The sequence below is a fragment of the Macaca nemestrina genome, chromosome 1 (genome assembly GCF_043159975.1).
Source record: "Macaca nemestrina isolate mMacNem1 chromosome 1, mMacNem.hap1, whole genome shotgun sequence".
In the NCBI taxonomy this organism is placed as follows: Eukaryota; Metazoa; Chordata; class Mammalia; order Primates; family Cercopithecidae; genus Macaca; species Macaca nemestrina.
Window position 1 is genome coordinate 175393940 of NC_092125.1, and position 25941 is coordinate 175419880.

At 42.6% G+C, this 25941-nt stretch overlaps 1 protein-coding gene across 8 annotated transcripts in view; it reads left to right on the top strand.

Annotated features, from left to right (window-relative positions):
- Positions 1–497: 497 nt before the first annotated feature.
- LOC105495139 (DAB adaptor protein 1) overlaps positions 498–25941 on the top strand; it is a 1257833-nt gene continuing 1232389 nt past the window's right edge. For 3 of the 8 annotated variants that reach the window (XM_011764369.3, XM_071092495.1, XM_071092482.1), the window contains exon 1: positions 499–4720. The gene's annotated coding sequence lies outside the window, so the exon portion shown is untranslated. Of the gene's footprint in view, positions 4721–25941 lie in introns of all 8 variants that reach the window. The other 5 variants (XM_071092459.1, XM_071092472.1, XM_071092457.1 and 2 more) reach the window with 4 other exon arrangements.

Sequence of the window (25941 nt, forward strand, 5' to 3'; positions counted from 1 at the left end):
TTCCCTATTTGCAAAACAGACATAATAATTCTTACTTCACAGGCTTATTATGAAAATTAAATGAAAGTGGAAGAGGCATTTAACAAGCACTATTTGAGTTTTGACTCTGTCACCACAGTGGATGCCTGTTAATTTTGTCTCCCCAGTACTCCTTCCTTTTATCTGGTAAAAGGACTTTCCTGCCTTTGGGGGACCACATCTCCTCCACTCCATGAAGTTTGGCCACAAGATTCATTCTGTGTCAGACTTGGTCAGTTGTAGTCCCTCTAGCAGAGATTAGGCACATGACAATCCAGGACAAGCCGAACATTTTATTTTTTGTATAAATTTGAGACTGGGAGAGAGAATATTTCTTTCCTGAGATGATATAAGCCTACAGCTCTTGGTGGCCATGACCCTTCCTGCTTTTTATAGGAAGAAAGCTTTCTGAAATGGGGGGGGGGGGGGGCGGGTGGAGAAGGAGAGAGAGAGAGAGAGAGAGAATGAAGAAGCAAGCAATAGAGTTCACAGACATGATGACATCATCGATGGAAACAAGCTGGCTTCACTCTGGACTGCCAAGTGACAAACACCTCTGTCTTTGACTTAATAAATTCCCTTTGCCTTAGGCTGGTGATCTCGACCTCTCTCAAAGGAGGTGGGTGGGGTAGGGGGCAGCACTGGAGTAGGAAATGACTGTATTTCTACAAACAGCAAGAGAGAAAAGCAACAAGGTTTCTGAAAAACAACTCTGGCTATGCCTGTAATTAAAAATCACATCATTTTGTCCTTCACATTCCCATTGTCTTTATACTAATAGACATTTTAAAAGGGACTGAATCAATATCTTATTGCATGTTTCCCCTTGAGTGTGGATCTGAAGTGAACGTGGTGAATGTGTGCAGGGTGGTCCTGCCTCTTCTGTGGTTTGTAAGTTCCTCTAGGGCTTGGGATTTGTTGTCTCCATATTTTTTCTCCAGCCACTAACTATAATATTCATACTTTTATCCTTGTAGGGTGCTTTGCAAATTATTTTCATCTGCATTATCTCATTTGATTCTCAGGGTATCTGCGAAGGGCAGGGATGACTATTCTTGCCTGTCCAATCGAAAAACAGAAGCGCAGGTCCTAGTATCATGGCCCTGAAAGAGAAAGACATCTGCAGAGCTTGTGCAGTGATCACCCAGGTAATGTATGGTACAGAGCATAGAAGGGTCCCTAGATTTGGAGCCAGAAGGCTCAGGATTGAATCTTAACTCTTACTAGCTAGCTGTCTGTCTTTGAGCAAGTCAGTCAGTCTCTCTGGTTCTCACTTTTACCGTCTTTCAGTTGGGGAAATAGGGATGATAATTTCCCTTCAAGGATTCTTGTGAATATCACAGGAAATAATCTAAAATAAAGGGCTCTCTAAACTGTCAAGGGCAGCTCAACTATTTGAGGCTGATTTTTATCAGTGGTGATGTATTGGGTCCAGCTAATAGTACAAGCTCACAATAACTGACTGTGCACACCTCTTCTTAATTCCACATTCACTGACACTTTTTTGGTACCTTGAAATCAGCCAAGGTGAGGATATTTACACTCAGGAAATTGGCAAATGCCATGACTCAGGGCTTTATTGTTAATCAGGCTTGTTAACAACAATCAGAGTCAGTTGTTAACCAGTTGCCTATGGTGGTGGGGGTGGCTAGAGAGAAAATGATACTAATATTTAAGGATATAGACAGATAACTGAGCAAATCCTTAGAGCATTTCCTTTAGTCTTCACAGCTCCTAGGGCAGATAGTGATTCAATTTTTTAGATGAGGTCATTAAAACTTCGAGAGGTTCATAACTTGCTTAGAAACACACAATAAATGACAGGAGATTCGAAGTCGGATCTCACACTCTCTCTGATTCCCATGCAGCAACCCAAAGGCACATCAATTAGCAACTGTTCTCTCCCTGATTTCCAACCAAGCAGTAGTGAGCAAGTTTCTATGACCACTTAACATTTAAGATCCCTATCTGGACTTCAATGTACTAGTTTTGGAGTTGGAGAAACTAGCTTGGAGAAACATGGAGAGAAGTGCAGTACATTGAGTTGGGCGCAAGGGAATGAATTGACTGTCTTGGAGATCTACAGTTCTGGGTCTCAATTGGATAAGTGCTTTGGGGCCCTGAGAATTAGGCAACACCATTAAGGTTGGGGTCATTTGAAGCACCTGGGCATAGAGAAGGAGAAAGTCAAGAGCACCTGGGTCCAAGTTCCAGCTCTGCTACTTCACCTGTCTGGGGTTTGGCTTTCTCATCTGTCAAAGGGGGGCAATATCAAATCATGCCTATTTTATCTCATTGAGTTTCCGTGGTAGCAGTGGGGAGCATGATCCTGGAGGCCTCTGGAATCTGTTACACTATACTGATATCAGAAATTATCACGTGTCTCAGCTGAGAACCTTTCCTCCTGTTGCTAAGAGAGAAAGGACTGTCTGTTTTCCTTTCTTGCCATCTCTGGCTCTACACATCCCCCAACAGCTCTGTTTTCCTTTCTATTTTTATACCTTGAGTGGTTTATATGATGATGTCCTGCATGTTTCAAACTAGATGAGGGTGGCAGACAGAAAAAAATCGAAAGGACCTAAACAAAACGAAAATCTTTCCTGCTCGAAATGTTTCCTGCTTGAGAAAAAGACAGATGTGTTCAGGGGCTGGCATTACAAATGCAAGCATCCCAGATGCTGAGAGAAGCTCTTCGTGGATTCAACAAACAGGCAACCCCTGCCTGATCCTGGACAGGACAGAAGGGTTGTAGGAGCACTCCAGAGGCTCCTTGAAAACCTGAAAGTAGAGAAATGTTGAACATGAAATTAATGGTCATTTAGCCCCTTAGGTGCTTTCCTTGTCACATTTCATCCTCACAATAATTTTATGAGAATATATATGTTATTATTTATATTTTCCAGTTAAGGAAAAGGATACTCAGAGAGTGGTAGGAGAAACTCATACCCAGGCTTCCAGAGTAGCTGTGCAGTGGCCTTTTTTCCTAGTGGAACTACAGGCAGAGGGGAAGTTGTTGTGGTTGTGGAGGTCAGGGACTTGAAAGGGACTTTTATTCAGCACTGTGGGACACTCTGATTGGATCCTCTCCTTCCACTCATGCCCCCTTCAGTACATTCTCTGCACAGCAGCTGGAGTGAGCTTTTACAAATAAAAATCACACTGTCTCCAATCCTGTAACTGTGACATCTCTATTTAACCCCCAAAACTCCAAACTTGGCATCAAATCAATTTCCCTTACTGATCTTTCCCCATAAGACCAGCTTCCCTCTCCACCTAATCTCATGTCACCAACTCATCACTCTTGCTACATTCTAGCCACACTTCCTTCCTCCTGCTATTCAAACACATTCAACCTGTTCCTTCTTCAGGGCCTTGGCACTTGTTCTCTCTATTTCTAATGACTGGTTCCTTATCATACAGACCTCAGATCAGTGGTCATGTGCTTAGAGGGCTGTTTCCCAAACGCCCAGCCTGATGTCCTACCCCAGTCATTTTCTATCACATGTCGTCATCTACTTAAATTTTGGTCAATAGTGATAATTACTATCCAATAGCTTCTTGCTGATTTACTTGTTTATTTTCCGCCTTACTAGAGAGCAGGTTACAAGAGAATAAAAATTACTTGTCTGTGTTCTTTTGAATGTTCTGCCCGTCTCCATAAAGTAGAGGTTGGCTCATAGTAAGCACATAAAAATATTTATTGATGAGTGAATTGTTACTGATATATAATTACCTCAAGAAGGGCAGACCTGCGTCAGATGAAGGAAGAAAAACTCATGTTTTGCTATCACTTACCATGTGTCAAGCTCTGTGCTTGTCTCATGTGATTATCACAATTCTATGAGACATATGGTTCCCATTTTGTAGATGAAGAATTGGAAGCTCAATCATTTGGTCGTTTGATAAGACCACACAGCTACAACCGAAACCCTGGTCTGTCTGCTTCAGTGCCCACACACTTGATTGTGGGGTGTGCATAACATGTCTCAGGGGTTTATGTACCTGCAGGAGAGTGTGTGTCTGCTGCTGCAAAATCTTGCACCTGTGAACACCCCAAGAAGGAGGAGGCTGTGTAAAAGCACATGCAGGCCAAGACCCTAGAGGCAGCTCAGAGAGGGCTCTCCCTAGTAAATCACTTTTGCTTAACCCGAAGCCCATACTTCCCAGGGGAGCAGACACTGAGCACCGCAAACGGTGAAGACTGCAGAATGGCTGCAAGTTGTAGACCTCACTGTGACCGTAGCAGAGAAGGGAGTCTGCGAGTGGGTGCTGAGGTCCTTCCCACTCAGAGCTCACATTCAGGCCAGGTCGGTCAGGCCGCGCCACCTCTTCGGGCAACAGCATTCCGCGCTAGGTAGCGAAATGCCGAGGGGCTCCCCTATTCGGGGGAATGCGGTAGTGATGTATAAGGTATGAAAGATGTGGCCTGCAGAGAGCCCGCACTATCTCTACTGCTGCTGCTGCTGCTTCTGCTGTTGCTGCCGCTGCCTCTGCTGCCACCACCACTACTGCTGCCAGCGGAGCTGCTGGGAGTGAGCATCCCCTCTCCGGGATACCCAGCTCCGCGGCATCTCCCGCGCGCCCTGGCCCCACACGGACCTGCCAGCCCCAGGGAACAAAAGCGGAGCCCGCTCGTCCTCTACTGCAGCCGGAGGATGAGTCGAGAGGGCTGAGCGGAGAGTGTGGTCCTCGGCGGCTGGAGGTAGGAAAAGATGTTGCGCCCGCCGCGGCGTGGGAGGCTCGAGGTGGGCGCGCCGGGGTAGGGGCGGCCGCGGGGGCCCATCCGTCCAGTGGGCGCTGCCCGCACCCGGCGAGGTGGTGGTCTGCAACGCTGCGCCCGCACTGCCCACTGTGGGTTGGGCGCCGCGGTCTCGCGGCCGCGAGAGAGCCTCCTGGGTGGGAACTGGAGGCAGCAGGGGAAAAGTCTGGAGCCAGAAGCCAGGCAGCGGCTGCCGCGGCGGCTGCGGAGGGCTGCCCGCGGCGCTTGGCGGCGCGCGTCTCACCGCGCAGAGTGGGCAGGCGGCGGCTGCAGTGTGCGCAAAGTTTTGGGTGGCGCGCAAAGGCGCAGGCGAGGGCTGCCGCACGGAGCCGGCCAAGTTGTGGCCGGAGCTCCAGGGCGACCCTCGGGCTTCCCCCACCACGCGGAATCGCCCGAGCCAAGCGGCTCTTGCTCCCTGACACCCCAGCTGAGGCCGAGTTGACGCGCAGCCATTTAACCCTTTCTGTTCCGAGGAAACAACTTCATCCGCGTCGACGACTGGACTCGGGCTAGCTGGGTAGCCTTGAGGTTCCCGGCAGGTTCAGTCCTTCTGTGGTCTTGCGCATTTCCTCGCTCAGTCCGCGTTTTCATTTCTTTTTTGTCCACTTCTGTATCTAGAAACCAGGCAAGCTGGCCAGGGGTCTTACCCAAAGTCTGTAATTTTAACCCTCGCGCCATCTGGACGCATGCTTTCTTTCTGCCCTCTCAGCTTGGCTCTTTGATGCTGCTTTGAAAAATGAGATGATTAATCAATTAGGTTAGTGGCCAATTAGGCATAACCTTGTAGGAAAATAATTATGCCCGGCTCTCTGGGCTTTCACTGATGATGAGGTGGGAATCCAGCCCAGGTGGAGGGGCTGTTCCGAAAAGATAGGGCTGATCAGGGAATTTCTGAGAATTTAAGATTAAAAAGATCCAACTATGTGGTGGTGGCTGAGGTTGTGGGGGTGCAGTAGGAGTGTGTGTGTGTGTACCAATTTTTGCCGATAAAATTAACCCTTGGCAGCACAGTATGGGTGGACTTTGCAGGCAGCCTGTTTCGAACAGCTCAGAAAAGGTGTGTCCCCTTGCTTTCCAAGCCCCCTCCTCTCCTCTCTTTCAGAGGGGCTCTTGCCTGTAAATCGCCTTGCTGTGTTTTTGCTTCCGCTTTGGGAGGCTGAGTTCCAATGAATGCATTTTAGTTTCGTGTCCAAGGAATCGCGTCGTTGCAGACCGAGGTTCCTTACTGTGCCTTCCGAGGATGCACATTTCCCGTGATCATGTTAAATACAGCGGTTATTAAATGGGTGCAAAAGAAAGACAATCTGTTTCCAGGGCTGGGAAGTTCTGCTGCAGAGCGGGGCTTCCTTTTGCTTTTGGAATGACTGGTGGGGTTTGGCACTGCAGTATTACAATACAGCCATATTAAAAAGGTCTTCAGAGCTTGGAGCCCTCTACCACTGCAGCCCCATCTTCCACACACTTCCCTGCCCAAATCCTTCGTGCAGGGAACATGTAGTGAATTTCGTACCTGCACCATGTGCATTTGAACCTCTTTCTGTCTCTATTTTAAGCTGCTTCTATCTCTTTATACATTCGGATGCTAGATAGTAGATTTCTGTTAAGATTCTGTTCAAAATCTAGAGGTGTTCCCAGGGCAGAGGGATTTTTGCAACAGGTCCTAGGTCTGGGTTTTCTAATAATAGATCTCCCTGGCATTTAGTGACATGGGGCCCCAGTCTCTCCACCAGTGACCTGACAAGGGTTGGACCAAGAGATCTCTGAAATCCCCTGCAGTGCTGACATTAGCTGGTTCTGAATTTTATGGCTTTTTCTTTTTCTCAGCTGAGCGGAAGGAGTAGCTGAGCAGTACACGCAATGTGACAGCAACAGTGCCACCTCGCTCCTAGTGGAAAGGAATGGGGGCTGGCCAGGGCTTATTGGCAAATAGGGATTTCCCAGCTGGAAGACTGCCTGGTGATACTGGTGTGCAGGGACAACTGGGAGCCACAGGATTCACCCGCCTCCCTCAAAATGAATGGCCACCATTCAGCACTCTCTCTTTGACAAGATTTTTCTTTTCTTGAATCTGGACTCAGCTAGTTGCCTTACAGTGACCACATTTGTGGATCAGATTCTTGTGCTAGCAAAAGCCTTGCTCCTTTTTAAAAATGGAATCTTTTGTACATACCGGGAAGGGATGCAGAGTGAGAATAGAGGGAGAGAAGAAAGAAGAGAGGGGAAGAGGCAAAGGAAGGAGTGAGTGGGGGGCAGAGCTAAGAGATATAGAGAGACAGAGATAGCTTAAGTCTTCAAATGCAACCAGACAGTGGGAAAGAGGAAGCAGAGACAGAGAACTAGGTTGGGGGTTGGGGGTTGGGGAGGTTGGTGGTGAGGGGAAGAAGGGAGAGATGCAGGAAGGGAAAGAAAAGCAGCGAGGGAAATACTAGCCCTAAGAGGGAGCGATTAGAGCCCACATGAAGCAAGACCAGTCTTACCATCTAGCTTAGAAAAAATGTAAAGGAAAATCTCAAACTGCACAGGACACATTCCAGGTAGACTTGCAGCCTGGAACTTAGCTTTGACATAATAAGGCAATTATTTATGAAATACACATTGTACCACAGAAAGTCATGAACTCGGTTTCTCCATTCATCCATGACTGGAGACTCCAGTTGCTGGTGTGGTGTTGGTGCTGGGAGGGGAGCTGTTTGCCTAGCAGACGTGCTTTGTATAACCTGGAGAGTGTGCTCTTGCTTGGATCAAGTTGGGTACTCCATTTGGACAGACGGGGTTTCTCAACAACTTTGGAGGAGGTGTTTTTTGTTGTTGTTGTTTTGAGACCTGTCTTCCATCGAATGGACAACTTTTACAATCATGTATCATTTATTTATTTATTTAACCTGGGCGGGGGGGAATGAAAAATGAATAGTAAACACCCTTACATGCCACCCAGAACTAGCAGTGATGACAAAATGATTTCAATTAATTTTCTCCTCTCCAGCCTCCTTGCCCCTGTTCTGGCCCATCCTCAGAGCCTCCCAGCTCATCTCCTGGCCTTCAGTATGGGCCCTTCCACAGATGTGACACATCTTTCTAGAACATGGCTTTGATCATGTTACTCCCAGGTCAAAAACATAAAGTGCTCCCTATTGCCCAAGGCATACTGTTCAAATTCCTGACTATGGACTTCAAGACCTTTCACTATCTAGCAGTCTTACTCCCTCCTCATGTTCTTGTGACACACAACACACACACATGCTCACACCATACACCCACACTACCCTCACACCCACACACCTACACATGCACATACACACACACCTTCTCACACAGAATCACACACACCCTCACATACATGCATACACATTACATTCACACCACTCACACACAGTTTCACACATTCATAAATACAAACAGCCCGCACATACACACAGCATCGCACACAGCCTTCTATACATATACACAGCATTAGACATGCCTTCACACACATATACACAGCATTATACTTACATCACTCACTACCATACTCACACATGCACACCTACCCACACACAACATCACATGCAGCCTCACACACACTCATGTTTATGCACTTACACACTCATGCCACACATCTATGCACTTACATCTATGCACTTACACACTCATACCACACATGTGCTTTTCATACCTTTGCAGGTGCTACTTTCACTCCTTGTTTGGAGAATGCATTCCTATTCATTTGTCTTGTAGACTCTCCTCATGCATTAGGATCCATCTTAAAAGTGACTTCCACTCAGAGGTTCCTTTCTCTCAGGAAGCTCATGCTCCCTCAGTACTCTTTAAATGCCCTTCTTGAAGTGCTGTGTTACAAGTCTCCACGCGTTCATCTCTCCCATTAGAGTGAGATTTCCTTCAATGCAGGGACTTACTCATTCCCCTATTCAATCTCAGGATATAACACAGTCCTCTGCACGAAAGCATATGATTGATGTTTAATGACTGCATTCATTTTAAGAGCTTCTAAAGGATGATTAACATCTTTGACACCTTCTAAATTTATTTATTTTCTCTTATTCCTTTTTTTGTTAACAATATTGATACAAACTTTTTTTCTTAGAAATTCAAACAATACAGAAGTGTGTAAAATAAAAAGTGACAACCCCTTCCCCCACCCCACCTAAATACCTTCTATGTTTAATACACATTATTAAACATTGGCATTGCTCCTTTACTTTACATAATATTTTCCTAACTAGATTATGTGCAGGAAACGTGCAATATATATTCATGTACATCATCTTTATACCTCATACAATACTGTATGTGCAGTACGTGCCCAAAAACTATGGAATAAATGAACAGAGACTTGTTCGGTTTATACTTAAATAACTAGGTAGTTGGGTTTACTTTTAAATAACTAGAACACGCATACTAGTTGGGTTTAAATTTTTAATTACATCAAAAATTGTTTCCTTAATCTTCACAACAGCCCAATGTGACTGGTGTTGTGATCTTTATTTTACAGATAAAGAAAGCTAGGCTCCAAGAGGTTACATTAAATGGTCAGGTCAGAAAGAAAAACATAGTAGTGTCTAGATGGATTCAAACCCAGATCTCCTTCATTTTGTTGTCTCTGTTTTTTCCACTCTACCCTATTAGTGGGTCTGTGAGCACCTAGTGGCAGGTCATCTAATTCAGCTTCATATGCCCAATATTTGTTCAGAGCTTAAGAGTTGACGGAGCCCTTTAGTCCACATCTTCACAGTTGCCCTTCCAATTAGGTGTCCTTGTCCTTTTGCAGATGAAAAACAGAGGCACATGTGATAAGCTAATGTGACCTGGCCAAGTTCCCAGAGCCAGGAAGAAATGGAAGATGTTGAACTCAGGTCTGTGAGTCCAAGGCTCATTCTGTATCCTTAGATGTGAGAGTTGATCCCAGGAAGGAGCTGGCCACCTTCTGCTTTCACTTTAGTACAGTGACTGAATGGGGCAGATGGAAGCTGCTTCCTGGAGAGGGGTGGGTTTTGCTGACACTCATGTCTAGGGATGACAACACTGGCAGCGTCCATGTTTTCTGCGACAGTTTCATTAAGATATACCCTTTTCCCCAATACTGTTCTTCTGCATCTCTTGTTTGAATCAGAACCATGGACAGAGTATGTCTCTTGCTACTTCGGTAAGCAGTTGTAGACATAGTTCTTAGTTCTGTAGGTGTGCTGGAAAACCTGATGGCATGGTTAAAAACATTGGTGTTGGGATAATTTGTCAGTGAGGCAGTGGTTACTGGAGGCCTCCAGAGCTTGACTTTGATAGCATCTGCCTCTGGGTAAGTAGTGGAATTACAACTCTCATTTATTGAGGGCTCGCTGTATGCCAGACACTGGGTTGAGCACACTACCTGTATTTTCCTGTTTCATCCTTCTAACGATCCTAAGAATAGTGTGATAACTCTTAGTTTATTCTCACCTGGAACATGCTTGGCACAGTAAAAATCAGTAAAATATTTGCTGAGTTTTTAATGAATAGAGAAGGAAACCAGGGAATAGAGACATTAAGTAACATGTCCTAGGCACAAGTTAGTGCATTGGATATAAACTCAAGTCTTTCTGACTCTAGAGACTGTACTCATTTTGAGTACTTGTGCTTATTCTAAATTGATAATCCTGACCAAGTGACATAATAGAGCTTGAACTTGCAAAAGCTTTTGTCCAACTCTTTTATTTAAGGGAGAGGGATATTTACTATGTGCAAGGTGTTGCTCTAAACACTTCAGATACATTAACTTGTTTCATATTCACATTCCATAAATAAGGAATATGAGGCACAGCTTAAAAGTAGAGCTAGGATTTGAGCATGAGTAGCCTGTGCCTTTTACTACCTGGTTATATAAGATTCTGGGACCTGTGTAAGATCCTGGAGTTCCTCAACAGTAGAACCATCATCACCATCACCACAGTCATCCTCATTGTCATTGCTGATGCTTTTGTATCTGCTGTTTTTACTGTCTACCTTGTACCTATGGGCACTTTTCATATGTTATTCTATCAATTTTCAAAACAATCCCATATTTCCATGGAAGGGAACTGAGACTCAGTGATGTTAAATGAGTGCTGAGAGTCACAAGGCAAGTGAGAGAAGGACTGGGATTGGGACATTGTGTGTCTGGTCTCAACATCTGTTCTCATTTTCTTTCTTCAGACTCTTTTTTTCACTGATCCTTGTTGCTGCTCTTAAAATTCAGCAAAGCATGAAATGATGAAATTTTTCTTGTGTGTTTTCTTTTTTTCATGGTCAGTCCTATGCACAGAAGGATAATTGTCTAAAAAGACATAGTGTTTGCGTTTCAGGGGCCTGAATTTTTCTTCCATTCCACTATCAGGCATCAGAAGGGCTACCTGATGGTTCTGGGTATCTTTTTCAATTCCCTGGAAATGAGATAATATTACCTGCCTTGTTTTGTAATATGGTGATCAGAATAGTAAAGTTGTGATCCTTGTGATTTGAACCTGCACTTTGACAGTGAAAGGCACCTTGTGAAAGATAGAAGAGAATGTTTCTCAGATTGAAATAAACTGTCTTGGGCCACTGTGTAACACTAGCTGGTTTGGGCAAGGAGGTGATCATTACTTGGTGACATTTAGGCTCTTTCCTTGTTGGCAATAGTACAAGAATCCTATATAATTAATAGTTCTTCACTTGGGACTAAAGAAAACCCAGCCATATTGCAGAGGACAAGAGAAACAGTGAAATCAGACAACCCCTCAATTTATTTAGCAAAGCACACATGGCTCCCATCTCAAAGGGGCAGGCAGACTTACATCAGAATGAATACCAAATAAAGAATTCATTTGTATTCATAGGCTTTTAATAAATAAAAACTTTTTTTTTTTTTCTGAAACGAGCTCTGAGCCATAGGTGTTGAGGCTTTTTGTTTACTTAAAATGCAGAATACAGCCTCTTATTTAAAAATGACCATCTTTTTTTCTTTTTTGGAAGCTTGAGCTTAGATCTTTGGTGACATTTTTTCTCCAAGCAAATATTTACAGCCAAGTTGGAAAGTGACAGGAAGGAGGGTTTAAAATGAAAATGTTACCAAGCTGAAGTTTACATCTGAGTGCAACACATGGTGTCACCATGGACAAAGTCCTAGGAACTCAAAATATTTGTCAATTTGTAGAATTTGAAGAAACCAAGCTGTTTTCATTTGTTAAGGTTAACTCTAAAAATCACATTTTAGTGCGTCATAATGTGACCATTTCCACTTCTTATCTGCTTGGTTTGATTCTGGTCACGCGACATCAGCCATTTACTTATTTTTTTTTTCTTTTTCTGCTTCTCCATATGAGGGTGAACTGTCTCAGGGTTAATTTCCCATGTTCATTTCTACTTCCATGCCTTTACTTATGCAGTTTTTCCTGCCTGGCACTTCCTCTGTCTTCAACTCTCCGCCAGATCCAATAGTCTCTTAAAGCTGAGGTCGGGTACTATGTCCCATATGAACTCTTCTTAGTTGACTTCACTCATAGTGACCAGCACTGACATTGGTTGTTTTTATCACTTTATCAACTTTTTCCAAATTGTATAAATAATACAAAATAATTGTAAAAAATGAAAAAGTATAAAATGATACAAGGGTTAGTAAAAACCACTTTAAATTCTAGTTGTTATCTACAATTTGGTGACCATTCTTTCACTTATCTCTTTAGATATATAACTACCAGCATCTGTAGATGGATATAATATTATATACTCTGCCTTGTTATGGATATAATTGTACATATTCTGCTTTATTATATAGGTGGTTTACTTTTTATCCTGGATATCTACTTTTTAATACAGCTTTTTTGCTTGTTTACAAACTGGTCTAATAATCCAGATGCCTTCTGTATTTTCTAATTTCCTATAATCATTTGCAAATATGTACATTCACACACACACTTACATAGGCAAGAATTTTTGTCATTGGTTTAAATATGATATCATATATACATTTTTTGCATTTGTCACTTAAAGCACTGCGGAAAACTATTCTCCCTGTCATCCAGCTCTCCTTGAGTCACAGGGTATAGATATGTTATGATTTTCAATGGTTGTATAGTTTTTGATGGAACGAGTGTACCATGGATTTTTCCATCATTTTCCTACTGATAGGCATTGATTTTTGTTCACTAATTTTTATAAATGATACTGAAATAAGCATCCTTGAACATTTATCATTTTTAATGGATGATTTAACTTTTATGGGTAGATTCCCAAAAGTAATATTTCTGAGTTCAAGTGTATGCACTTTTCAGTGTTTTAATAGATGATGCCATATTGTTTTCTAAAGAGAATGTAATAATTCACATTTCCATTCGTGTATATGTAGTAACATCTTCCCCATATCCTTGCCAGCAACATGTATTATCATTCTCTTACTTTTGCTGATTTGATAGGTAAGAAATGATATCTCATCGCTATTTTACTTTGTATTTTCCTGATGTCTGCCAAGAAGGAGCATCTTTTCACATTTGTCATGAAAAGATTTGAATTTGCCTTTAACTGGACAGATAATTAATCATTTTGCCTATTTTTGTTTTAGATGATTCTTTATCTTATTTTATTCAGGCTTCTTTTAGATTATAGTCATTTTTTTTCTTTCATCTACTTTGTGTATGATTTTCCTTCCCTAGAAGTTTGGTCTAGTGTTATAATGATCTCTTTATTTATGTGTGTTCAAAGTAGACCAGGAGTTACTTGACGGTAGTGATGTGTGTGATTCATCTCCAGGACATCATATCTAGGGCAAGGCTCAAAGGGGGTTAGGTACAGAATAAATGGTGCTAACCCTGACCATCCAAATGTATTTCATTTAACAATGGATTGTAGGAAATGATTTGTGTGTGATATCCAAATGTATTTCATTTAACAATGGATTGTAGGAAATAATTTATGTATGTGGCATCACATGGACTAAAAGGTTTCAAATAAGCAAAGTTTCAAGATGACTAATGTTCTGAAATAATAATAGTAAGTGAATTACATACTTTTCTGTTTTTTAAGAGTATGACTCAAAATACTGTAAACATCAATTATCGTGCTGAACTATATCAAGAATACTCTTAAGGACTATTTAGATACGTGAGATTATTTGCCCCTATATTTATGAGTAGCTCCAGACATATGGATATATGGATTTTAAATTCTCATATATTTATGTGTGGATTTAAAATTCTCATATCTATTTTTTATACTTTTGTCATCTCTCCTCACTGTCAGATTGTGCTATCATGTCTTGGTAATATCAGTTTATCTGTCTTTAAAACTTATCCTGTATGTTGTCAAACTCTCGAACAGCAAAGGAAAAGAAAAGCGGTCCTCTTCTCTTTCTATTAATCTTTGTATTGCCTGTGGACTAATATACCAGGAACCATGTTTATTGGAAATGTGGATATGATAAGAGTCAGCAACCACCAAGTCTTGGCCTGGGTGCCATTCCTATGAATAAAGTGCATCAGCTTCCAGTGAAAATATAGCTTTGGTTGCTTAGGGGTCTTTTTAGTTTTCTTCCTTTGTTTACAACTATATTCTGGGAAAGTGAGGTCGCTGGATAAGTGAAATGGTTGCATGCCATCTCAATTAATTAGGATATAGGTCCTAATTAATTAACTACATGTAACCAAGATTTTAAATAAAGTGGCCTAAGAGTTCATTTACAGTGGTACAAATACGTTTCTCAGTCTCATAAAAGTCTGAGTGTTTAGGGAAGAAGCTCTAAGCTGTGAAGTTGTGTAAGGTCTAAATTTCTTCCAACTTCTTGCTCCTTCATCCCTAGGACGTTGCTTTCTATCTTCATGATCCATGATGGTGTGTCACCATATCCTTATTGTAACTGGATGGCAGAAAGGAAGAAAAGAAGTCAGGCAAAGGCCAGCCCATTTCTTTTAAGGGTATGATCAGAAGTTGCACCCATAATTTTATTTTATATCCTTATAGGCCAGAATCCAGTCAACTGGCCACTTCTAACAGAAGGGAGACTAAGGAATATTGTATTTATTCTGCATGGCCATGTGCCAGAATTGAGGTTCTATTTTTGGAATGTGGGAAGAATGGGTATTGGTGGACAGTATGGCAGTACCAGCCACACCTACTCTCATCATTCTGGTGTTCCCTGGGTTTGCTTGTAAGCTGGAGTACAAGGCAGCAGTCTCCTACATCTTTTGTACCGCGCCCCCCCCCCCCCCCACTGTTGTGTGGAGTGCAAAATAGTTACTCAGCAAAGACAACTATATATTTAATGTCTCTCTTCTTGTTTTAATGATGGGGAAATGTAGGGAAGAGAATTTAGCTTGATAATGACCTGAGACTCCGGGACTGGAAACCTTTGGGCTTCTTGGCTGATTTTTCTGTAACTTAGTTCATGTGCCACCTAGTCCTTTATTGCTCCACTCAGAGTTGGTTATTTTTATTTCTTATTTATTCCTCATTTTCAGCTCTGAGAGGTTCAGGTGTGGAGACCACATGCTTTGGAAACAGGTGTATTTGGACAACTCTGTGAGAGTCAAGGGGGAAAATCAACCCCCTGCAAATAATATAAGTGAGCTGAAGGTTTGAGATTATGACCTCTTGCAAAAAGGGTCCCCTGGTAATCAACAGATTGCATCTCCTAGCTGAAGTTTCTGCACTCCATGTTCTCCCATTGACTTTCTAATTAACACGAAAGCATCCTTTTCCTTACTTCAAACAGGCTCTGGAATTGGGTTTGCTGTAGCCAAACAGCTGATTCTGACTTGTTCTCTGTTTCCAGAGCACAGTGTGATCTTATTCTTTTTAGGAAGCAGGATTTCAAGGGATGAAATTTAAACATGTCCTTTCTTCCTCCAAGTTAAAAACCAAATAGGAGGTAAATATTGGAGTTTGATAAACATGAAAATGTGTATCTTATTTCTGTTAAAATTTGATTGGAGAATTTAGGTTGTGCAGCTATTGCAGGCTTCCTAGGTTGGTCTGAGCTGGATAGCTCCACGAAAGCAGTGAAGGAAGATCTTCTAAGGTTAGAAGCTCTGAATGACAGAAGAAAAGGAGCTGTTGTATCGTGTCAACTAGCTAGGTTCTTAGTTGCAGATGACATCATTTAAGCTGAAAGGGATTTATTAAGGGGTGTTGGGTAGCCTACAGCATTCCATAAGGGTCCTAGAAGCCAAGCTTGAATGTCAGGACAGATGGCCAGTCATATCATGGGATTGCTGGAGTGGACACAACATTGTTACTAGGGACAACTGGAAGGATTTTTATCTGAACTGCCCCAGAAGTTACTCTCTATGCATATAGTATATACCTTCTATCTTTTAACATGCCCTTCTAAGCCTCATGTAAGTATATCTGTTTAGTGTCCCCCAAATTTTATGTAGTCACTTCTGTTTCCCATGCAGAAATATAAGAAAGCACAAAAATGGGGCTAGAATGATGCTGAGAGACCCTATGTCATGTCTGCTATAGCCATACAAATTTGCTCTCTTCCTGATTTCACCTAAAAGATAAACGAATCCCATTTCTTTGAAGAGAGAGGCTGCAAGTACCTCTGCCCTGCTTTTCCTCTCTGGGCACTGGAGCCGAAGTAGGCTGTTAAGCTCCCATCGAACATCACACATTTATTTAAAAACTGTCAGGGGCCACAATGGCAAACAGGATATCCCACACTTCTTAACATGGCAGAAAAGCCCCTCTTTGGCTCCTACCCAATTTTTTCCCTCTCATTCCTTTCTAGTATTCTTTCTGTTTACTATCTGGTCCTCTCCTCTGGGCTCCATCTAGGACACTGGTGCACTACACCTCATGCCTGGAGGCCGAGATTCTTCGGCAGAAAGATGCAGTATTTTTTGTTTCTTTTTTTTTTTTCCTTTTTTTTTTCTCCAAGGAATCAATATTTCAATATGTTGAGCTGTGTGTCCAATGCTATAAAGTTAAAATATTAAATAGCATATTTATGGCGTTGTCTTGAAGAGTGTGGTTGTAGAAATATTTCTTCTTTTGTTTTTCTTTTTTTTTGTTTGTTTGTTTGTTACCGCCACTTCTTTTTAGGAGCAAATCTCCCCATGGGTGTATGGTATTTCTTGACTCTTGGAACAGTTCCTACCCCCAAGACTTGCCACGTTGTTCTGCCCTCAGATGGAATTAGGTGAATGCGTGTAGCTGCTTTTTCACTCGTGGTCCTCTCCCCATCCCTTGCTCTTACCCCAGAGTTCTGTGTATTTGCATCCAGAGGCATGGAAACATTCCTTGCATTTAAGAGACAGATTTATTCCGCATGGAGAGTGGGTGAGTTCATTGCCACACTCTTTTCTCCCAGGGACCCAGGAGACTAGGACTTTGTGCGTTTGCTGCCCTCCTCCCCTTTATTTTTTAAATGCATTAAAAACTGTGCTAGTCTCCTTTGCATGGACTTCAAACTGCATGAATGCAATAAATCTCATTTTAGATTAAAAAAAAATTACCTGGAAGTCACTTGAATATGCCCTTGCTGTCCCATGTTGCTACTCTCTGTACCTGCTGTCCCTTATCCCCCAACTATGAGCAAAATGCCCTTTGTGCCTTGTGTCATTTGACACATTCACCATTCATGATGGAAACATTGTTTCCTCTGGGAAGCATTCTTTGTTACTTCCTAGACTGGGTGAGGTGACTTCCCTGGATGTAGCTAAAGCACCCAGCAACCACTTCTGTTAACTTAGCATGTAACATTGAGACCCTTGGTTTATCCTACTGCTTGTGTAACTGTGAGCTTCCTAAGAGCATGGTTTATATCTTTGTATCCCAATAGCTAGCACAATTCCAGGTACTTACTGTTGGTGCAAATGAATAAAATAATGAATTACAGGGTACCGCCCAAGGACATGGACTTTGAAGTTAGAACTTGACTTTGCCACCACATAGTTGTATAGCTTCAGAGAAGTTAAACATAATAGTTCTGTGAAGGCTAAATATAATGAAATAATGCATGTGAAGTGCTTGCCAAAGAACACATAGTAAACAACAAGAGTTGGCTATTATTTTGATTATGATAAGATTATCATGATTACTTCACGTGCTCAATATATGGTAATGATCACCAGTCTACTTTCTGGACTAACATGTGAAGTGGTCATCTACGACATTTCTGTTTGCTATAGAACCACACCAAAATATGTTGAAGCCACCAGTGGCTGCGGAAGAGGAATGAAAATAGATAGAAATGTACAGAAGTCACTGTCAGGCAAAATCTGTGATGGAGCATTTCAGTGACAGTGTGAGAGAATGCCTGTTGACACCGGGTTTCAGTAATGGTACTGTCACCAGGATTTTACGAACAATTCTGCCTCCTTTACATACTGTTTTCTTTCCTTTAGAATTTTTTTTTCACTTAAAAAAAGAAAAAGAAAAAATGACACCGAGGTGATACTGAAAACTGTGTCAAAATGACCCCGAGGTGATACTGAAAACAGTGTCAAAACTTCAGTGAAGGTCAAACATTTGCCAAGGGATTGCCTGGAAGCACACATCCTGCTGTGTTCTCTCTGTGCCTGTGCAATGTTAACACAGTAGGAACTTCAAGTTGATGTCGAAAATCAGCTTGGAATATGGCAAATGTCTTCTTCGTGCCAACCTCCCAGCATAGTGTCTTACATAGAGTACGTGCATTTTCATCTATGTACGTGCAAAATACCTTCTTTTTCCTCTCTTTTCCCTGTGGGTCCATGCTTATTTCACTACATTCAGTTCAGCAAACATTTATTGAACCCCTACTGTGTGCAAGGAACTCTACCGATTCTCTCCTCCTGTGCCTGTTTCTCCTCCTGCATTAACATTACTGCTTTATTAGAAGGAAAAGCTTGTGTTAAAGGCAACATGGGAATAGCTGGCATCTACGGGAACAGCATAAGCATTTTTTATTCTGATTTTGTAGAAATATTTATTGTTATTGGGGTCCATATTGAAGTATAGTGGGAAGAGGGAGTATCAGGACCAAGGACCTAGTCCCAATCTGATGTATGATCTTGCGCATGTTGTTTAACTTCTCTGAGTTTTGGTTTCCAGCAGTTATCAAGAATCTTTCAGCCCCAATATATTATGATTCAAAAAACTGCAAAAGCAACATAAAGTTTGGATTTGCTGTGTTAATGTGAAAAGCCTAGCGGATTTGGCATTAGGAGCTTGGTTTGAACTACAGCATTGATATTTGGCCTGTGTGGTGTTCGGTTTGAGCTTCAGCCTCCCAGGGCCCTTCTCTATAGAACTGGGACACGGCCTCTTGCTTTTCCTGCTGCATCAAGTTGTTGTGAAGCTTCAAAGAGACCATGCATGTGAATATGAATTATGAGTAACAAAGGACTATTTACGCACACATATAATCTCTTATTTCTGTAAATAATCACCTTGATTTCAATATGTTATCCCAATGAGCACTTTTGCATTTGGCCTTCTGGATTGTTTGAAGGAAACACTGCCTTTCGGTTTTTGTTTTTGGTTTTGTTTTTGTTTTTTTGCCCTGAAGCAGTCACAGAGTATCTTAAGTAAGTGGGTGCTGTATCCCCTACGTGTCTTTCCGATCGACACTCGTCTTGGGTCCTAGAGCCTGACTGCATGCATAATGTTTTATTGGTTGGCCTGAAAGGAGACCATTTGTTCCCTGCTAAATGAGCTGTTACTGTGTGCCTATGTCCCTCAGCACCTGGGGCTGTATGCATGGGAGAATCCAACCGTGGATCTCAGAAACCTTTTTGAAAGTTTATTGGAAGAAGGGAGAATACATTTCTCTGCAGATTATTCCCTCCCTCCTTGGCCTTGGCTCGTTAGTCAGAGCAGCACAAGGTGGGGGAAACGGGAGGGGGGAGGAGGGTGGGGCTGCAGGCCAAGGGGTAGGCCCAGGATCCTTGCAGCCTTGCTCTCGTCTTTCTACTGCCCCTGACCGACAGGTGGCCAATTAGCTCTAATTGGAAAGTGTATTGCTGCACATGGGCCGAGGTGGCTTATGGAAGCATGCCTCCCGTAGCAGCTTTCCCTTATTTTGGCCCCAGGTCTGACCTGATCTTACGGCCTCTAAAAAGAAGGCCTCTCTCTCTCTGAGCTGTCAGTGGCCCAGTCTAAGGGCCAAAGAGACGGCTTCTCTACAGACTGCAGACACTGGATCTCCTGAACAAGGGCCAAGCTGCTCAATTAGCCCTTTATTTGGGTACCTGGTGGACTTTGCAGTTTGGTTCACAGAGGATGATGCTATTGTTATATCTGTGCCAGATGTGGGTCATCTCAGTCCTGGGTCTCTTGTGATACCCTGTTGATACAGGATGATTTCAAAGTGCAAGAGAGAGAAACCCAGAGAGATCATTTTGCCATAATTGCTTCCTTCACCCCTCCCTGTATATATACCCACACACACTCTTTACATTATAAGCAGAACTAGGGTTCAGGGCTCCCAATCTGAAAGAGAATATGTATCTGGCTCTCACATTGGTAGAACTTTGTTTCCTTGTCTTTTTACCCTCATAGCCCAGGTGTTTAGAAAATTCTTGTAAAATAAATATATAAGGGCCTCGAAACAGGTTGTTTTCATGGTTCAGCAATCAAGTGCTGCATTCAGATCCCAGTTCCACCGCTTACTAAATATCTGACCTTCAACAAGCTACTTAACATCTTCAAATTTCAGTTTCCATTGCTATAAAATGGGGACGAGAATAATCAGACTTACTTCACAGGATGCCTATGGGCATTAAAGGAGATAAGCGCTTGGCTCAGAGCTCAGAGTAATATTTCATTAAATGTTAGTAGTTACCATTTCTAATGAGCTACCTAACTCTACTCCCATCACACAGATGAAGATACTGAGGCAGGATGTGTGGCAAGGGGGTGGATTAACTTGTCCAGTATTCCACTAATTAGAGACAAGGCCAGGAATAGATTCTAATCTTTATTTTCTTCCCAGTTCACTGTTATTCATATCTGAGAAGCAAGTCTATCCTGTACTTTTCCCTCAACCAGATAAATACCTGTCTTTCTCTGTTTTCTCTTATCCAGTTCCTCCAGACCTTGTAACTACAGAATCTAGGAATCCGTATATACGAGGCTACATAAAGGTTGTAGGCTCTGGGTGTCACTTCCTCCAGCTCAAGCCTTCAATGGCTCTCCATTGCCTCAATATGAAGCATTATCCCTTCATGATCAGGCCCAGGCAGTCTGATCCTAGGGAAGCACTGGCAGTTCCTATGTGTGCCCTGCTCTCGTTCACTTCTGAGCCTTTGACATCCTGGGACAGGGTTTGTTGAGTGAATGGTAGTGAGTGACTCAGAGCCCTTCCAGCTTTCCAGAGCTGTGATTCTAGCACTCCTAGGGGAATATACAGGTGGGCCAAGCAGGAGGGGGGCCCACTCCTTCCACGCTGTTGGCCCCCTGCCTTGTCCACCCTTGTCCTTCTCCTGATGGCTGAGCACATTGCCTGCTGGGCAGGCATTTCTGCCCCATATGGCTGTTTTCCATTCAGTGTGAAATGTCATTTTTGCAGGGCTCTCCTGCTCTGCCTCTGAGCATCCTGCATTTTTCCCCTGATGTCACCTACTCAAGGTATGCCAGTGCCTGTTTACTTGTCTGGGAGTGCCAGAAGGTAAGATCACACCTGTTTTTCTCCCTGTTGTAGCTCCAATCCTTGGCAGTCAATAGTCAATAGATATTTGTTAAATGAATGAAAGAATGAATGAATTCAGGATTGGATCAGTGGCAGGGAAGCAGACAAGCATGAGTTAGGAAAAGAACGTGTGGTCTCAAGTCCTGGTATATCTGACGTCTCTAGCTCAGCTGATAGTAAACATCGGGCCTAGCCTTTATTTTTCTCATTATGTTTGAAACCCACCAGTCACCCAATAGTATAATTTCCTAAGTGGTTTCATTTCAGCTCTGCTAACTGAAGAGAACTGAGCTCTTTTTGAAGGCTGACTTTGTGTGCGGCTGTCACTGGTGAGAGTCGAGACTGGTTGTCAATCACTGACAATAGCTTGCCGTTCTGGAATAATTTAAGTTTAGGTCTTTCTTTCACTCAGGCATTCATACTCTGTTATATGTTTTCATACTGAGCTGAGAACAATCTGGGGTGAGAAACTGTCATGTGTTCTAGGAGCTGGAATGGAGATTTCTTTTTTGATTTCAAATTCTTACGGTCTGTGGCTCAGAGTAGCTTGAAGGGAAAATCAGATTTTGGAGTCAGACCTTCTGGACTCCAGGTTTGAATCCTTTGCTTTCCCACCTGCCTTGCTAGCCAGATGACCTTGACACAGTTTACTCAGTTTCTGAAACTGTTTCTTTATACAGTTACAGGGGATGTAAATACTTTGTATTGGAGATTATCGTGAGAATGAGAGAGAGAATGAAAAGACCTGGGTAAGGGCAGACCCTGGTAACAGCAGCACTCCTCACCAGCTCCTCCCACTGCAGGCAGGTTCCTCAGGCGTCTTATTGTAGACAGTGCTCCAAAGGGGCTCCATATGGTGATTGGAGGTCCCTGGGGATCAAGCAGACCTGGGTTCAAATCCTAGCTCTGCTACTTCACTTACCATCTGGGAGACTGCATAAATCACATGCTTCTAGAATTCCCTTACTATCAATTGGGGATAATGATACCTACTCATCAAGTTGTGATGGAGATTGAAATTATGTGAGCTATCAGCATAATCAATGCTCAATAAATGTTATTTCCTTTCTCCTCCTTCTCTCTACATGTCAATACATTTAATTTACATTAGGAGATTGGGGAGAAAAAGAGAGAGGTGATTAAGAAAATGCCCCCTACTTTCTGCTTCACATTAAAGAGCAAGCATATAAGCATTAGCACAGTATTCTGAGTCACACCTATCTGGCACTTGTTCATTTATTCAGCAGATATTTATTGAGTCTCTACTATGTGCTACATAGAGTTCTAGGCACTGAGATACAGGAAAGAAGAAAACAGTGAGTGTGTTCAGGTGGCACTAACAATCTACTGGGAGAAACAGACAATAAATAGATAACATGGTGTCAGCAATAGTTAACAAATGGGAAGAGAGAAAAGCAGGGAACAAAGACAGAGTGCTATTTATATGTGAATGGTCAGGGATGGCTGCTCCGAGAAGGCGACATTTGATGGAACAGAGCCTTTGTTCTTGCTGTTTTCTCTCCCTGGAATGCCATCACTGTCCCTTGTCACTCTCTGTCACCAAATCTCCTGTCATCAAGACTCCACTCAAACAACACCATCTCTAAGTGCCTTTTCTGCCCACCTTTTGAGACTGAGTAAGTCTCTTCTGCCTCTCTGCTCCCACAATCCCTTTTACTGTCAATATGTTCCATGTTTAACATCCTTCTCCCTCCTTCTTCTTTGAGCTTCATTGTCAGGCACAGTGCTAGGCACAGAATTTGTTTATCAAATTGTGTATGTGTGTGTGTGTGTGTGTGTATGTGTGTGGGTGTGTGTATTCATTCAGGTGTCAGCCCATCCTGACCACATTTGGGGATAGTGAGCAGGTAACCTCAGAGCTGGTCCTGGGGAAGTCTGCTCAACTCTGAGATGTGTACTTTGTCCTCAGAAATGTAATGCACTCTTTCCCATGAGTTAGGCGTGCTGAAGGAAGACTGCTTCTAGCTCTATGGCCTGGACAGTTCCTTCCAAGTTCAGCACTGAGAACTATTAGGCACAGTCTCTTCTCATATTTCCAGAGCTCTTTAATCATTTTTGCCTTTTAGAAGCTACATGTCTTTGGGAAAATTATTTAATCTTTGCAGACTTCTCAGGTATTTTGGCTTTTGGTTGGAATTGTGACAACTGAATGTGCTGTTTCTTGAACCTCCTGCTGGTCAGAAGTCATGAGTGACTGGTATTGGTGTTGATTGGTTAAAAAACAGAAAAACAAAATAGCACAAAATAGTTTATGGGAAAGAGCATGGGTTTATAGTTAGACAAACATGGGTTTGAATCTAAACTCTGCCTCTTGCTATTATTTTTACCTGTAGCAAGTTACTTAATCTCTGTGAATCTGAATTTTCTCATATGCAAATTGGAATAATGGGTACCAATATCACTGGCTGCTATGAAGACCAAGTGAGAAAATGTGCAGATAGTGCATAATTAAATTTGAACTTTGGAGACTATACTCCAACCGTCCCCACTTGGTTATGTTCTAATCAAGAACCCTGAGTTCATCATCAGTGTACTGTTACTCAGACAGGATAGTCATCACGTAGCACAAAGCAAATCCTGCTTCTAAACTTGTTGTTTGCTCTCACTCAGTGGCATAATCATTACTCTACAGTGTAGAATGTTATTATACAATGTAGGTGTGGGGTCTCTAGCCCACAGCTCTGCACCTTTGTCTAGCACTCCTGTCCTCATACCTTAGTGGTCTGTCCATCAGCTTGTTTCTCATCTACTTTGCTTGTCCAGTCCACTGTGGTCCTCCCTTGCCCTCTCGCTCATGTGGCAGAGTAGAACCAGCTGTCCTGAGACCTGAGTTCAACATCTGGTTTGCCCATTTGCATGTTTGTGGTCTGAGTCCAAGTCATTTCCCTTTGCTGAGTCTCAAGTTCATTGTCTTTGAAACAGTCCTGCTCTGCTCTGCCTATGATAGAATGTTTGGGTAATAAGTTTAAAATTAGAATATTTTAGGGCTATATCTGAGTTGGGGTATAGCTGAAAGAGCTCTGAGTTTCATTTCTAGCTCTACCACTTATCAGTGGTGATCCTGGCTAATTCACTCACATTCTCTTGACTCAGTTTCCTCATATATACAATAAAGATAACAATAATGACAACTAATGCTTCTTGAATTTTACTATGTGCCAGGCATTCTTTTAAGTACATTTGTTAACTAATTTACTCCTCACAGTAATCTTATGAAGTTGGCACTATAATCATCCCCATTGCAAAGTGAAGATACATAGGCACAGCGCGTGTATACATAATTAAGCAACTTGCTTCATTAATAAGTGTCACATTTAATTTAATAAGAGGCAGAGGTGCAATTCAGAACCAGTCTGTCTGGCTCCAGAACTCACGTCCTTAACCATCATGCCATACTGCCAACCATGGTGCTGTAATTCCTACCTTGCTGAGCTGTTGTGAGGCTTAGAGAGACTAAATAGACAGTGTCTGTCAATTGTGGATGTTCAACCTGTGTTATACCTTTATTAAGCTTAGCACAACTTAGGATTAATAAACGCGTACTTTGTTGCTGCATTTGGCCGTATGTCTGCTTCTGACGAAGCAGTGATTTTCAGGACCAGGTATTTTCCTGGAGCTGTTGCTTTTCTGCAAACCTGAGATGTCAGGAGTAATATACCAGGGGCTTCTACTCCTAAGGAATCCTTGTAAGAGGGTGCCACTTTGTGCTTTGTATCAGTTCTTTGTTAGTGGTCAAGCCGGCTGACTGTCGTTCAATAAGGAATTGGGCTTTGTTGTAGAGGTGGTTTTTTTCTAAGCACAAGGAAGGCAGGGTCAGGTCTGCAATTTTCTCTGGCTCCAGGAACAAATACTTCTGCTCCTCTAAGCCTGAGAGTCTCGAGAGATACGGGGATTGGTGATGACCTCCTGCCTGGGTGGCTCTTACACACAAAACTGAGAGCAATTTTTAAAGTCTTCTCGCCATTTTGCTGTCTCTTTAAAAATTAAATGCCTGACACTGAGGTGTTTTATTCCCAGACCAGCTGTCCTTTAGGAGGATGGATTGGAAGTGAGAATGTCTGACGACTTCCTTCCTAACCTCAGTGGTTTTCGAGGATGGGAAAGGCCACAGGGAAGGAAAGTGACCTTGTTCTTTTTGTCAACTTAATGAAAAAGAAATGAAGCATCAGTCATGATGACTGAGTTCCATAGTGAGGTAGCCATGGGAAGGACGTAGGAGCAATGGCATGATGTAGGGTTTAAGACTCAGTGAGACTGGGAGGTTGCATAGTCTGCATGGCATGCTGGATTGAGCACTGGACTGGGAGCAGAGAGACCTGAATTCTCATCTCAGATCTGCCACTATCTGTCTGTGTGGTCCTGAGTCAGTTACTGACCCTTGTGAAGATGTTACAATCCGTGTTTAGAATGTCAGCAATATAGTGGAGTGGTTAAAAGCAAACTTTGTTGTGAATTTTTAGTCGTACTGCTTCCTCCTTGGATAACTTAGTTACTCTTCTGTAGGAGGCTCAGCTTTCACATCTGTAAAATTAAGAGCTTGGAGGCCAGG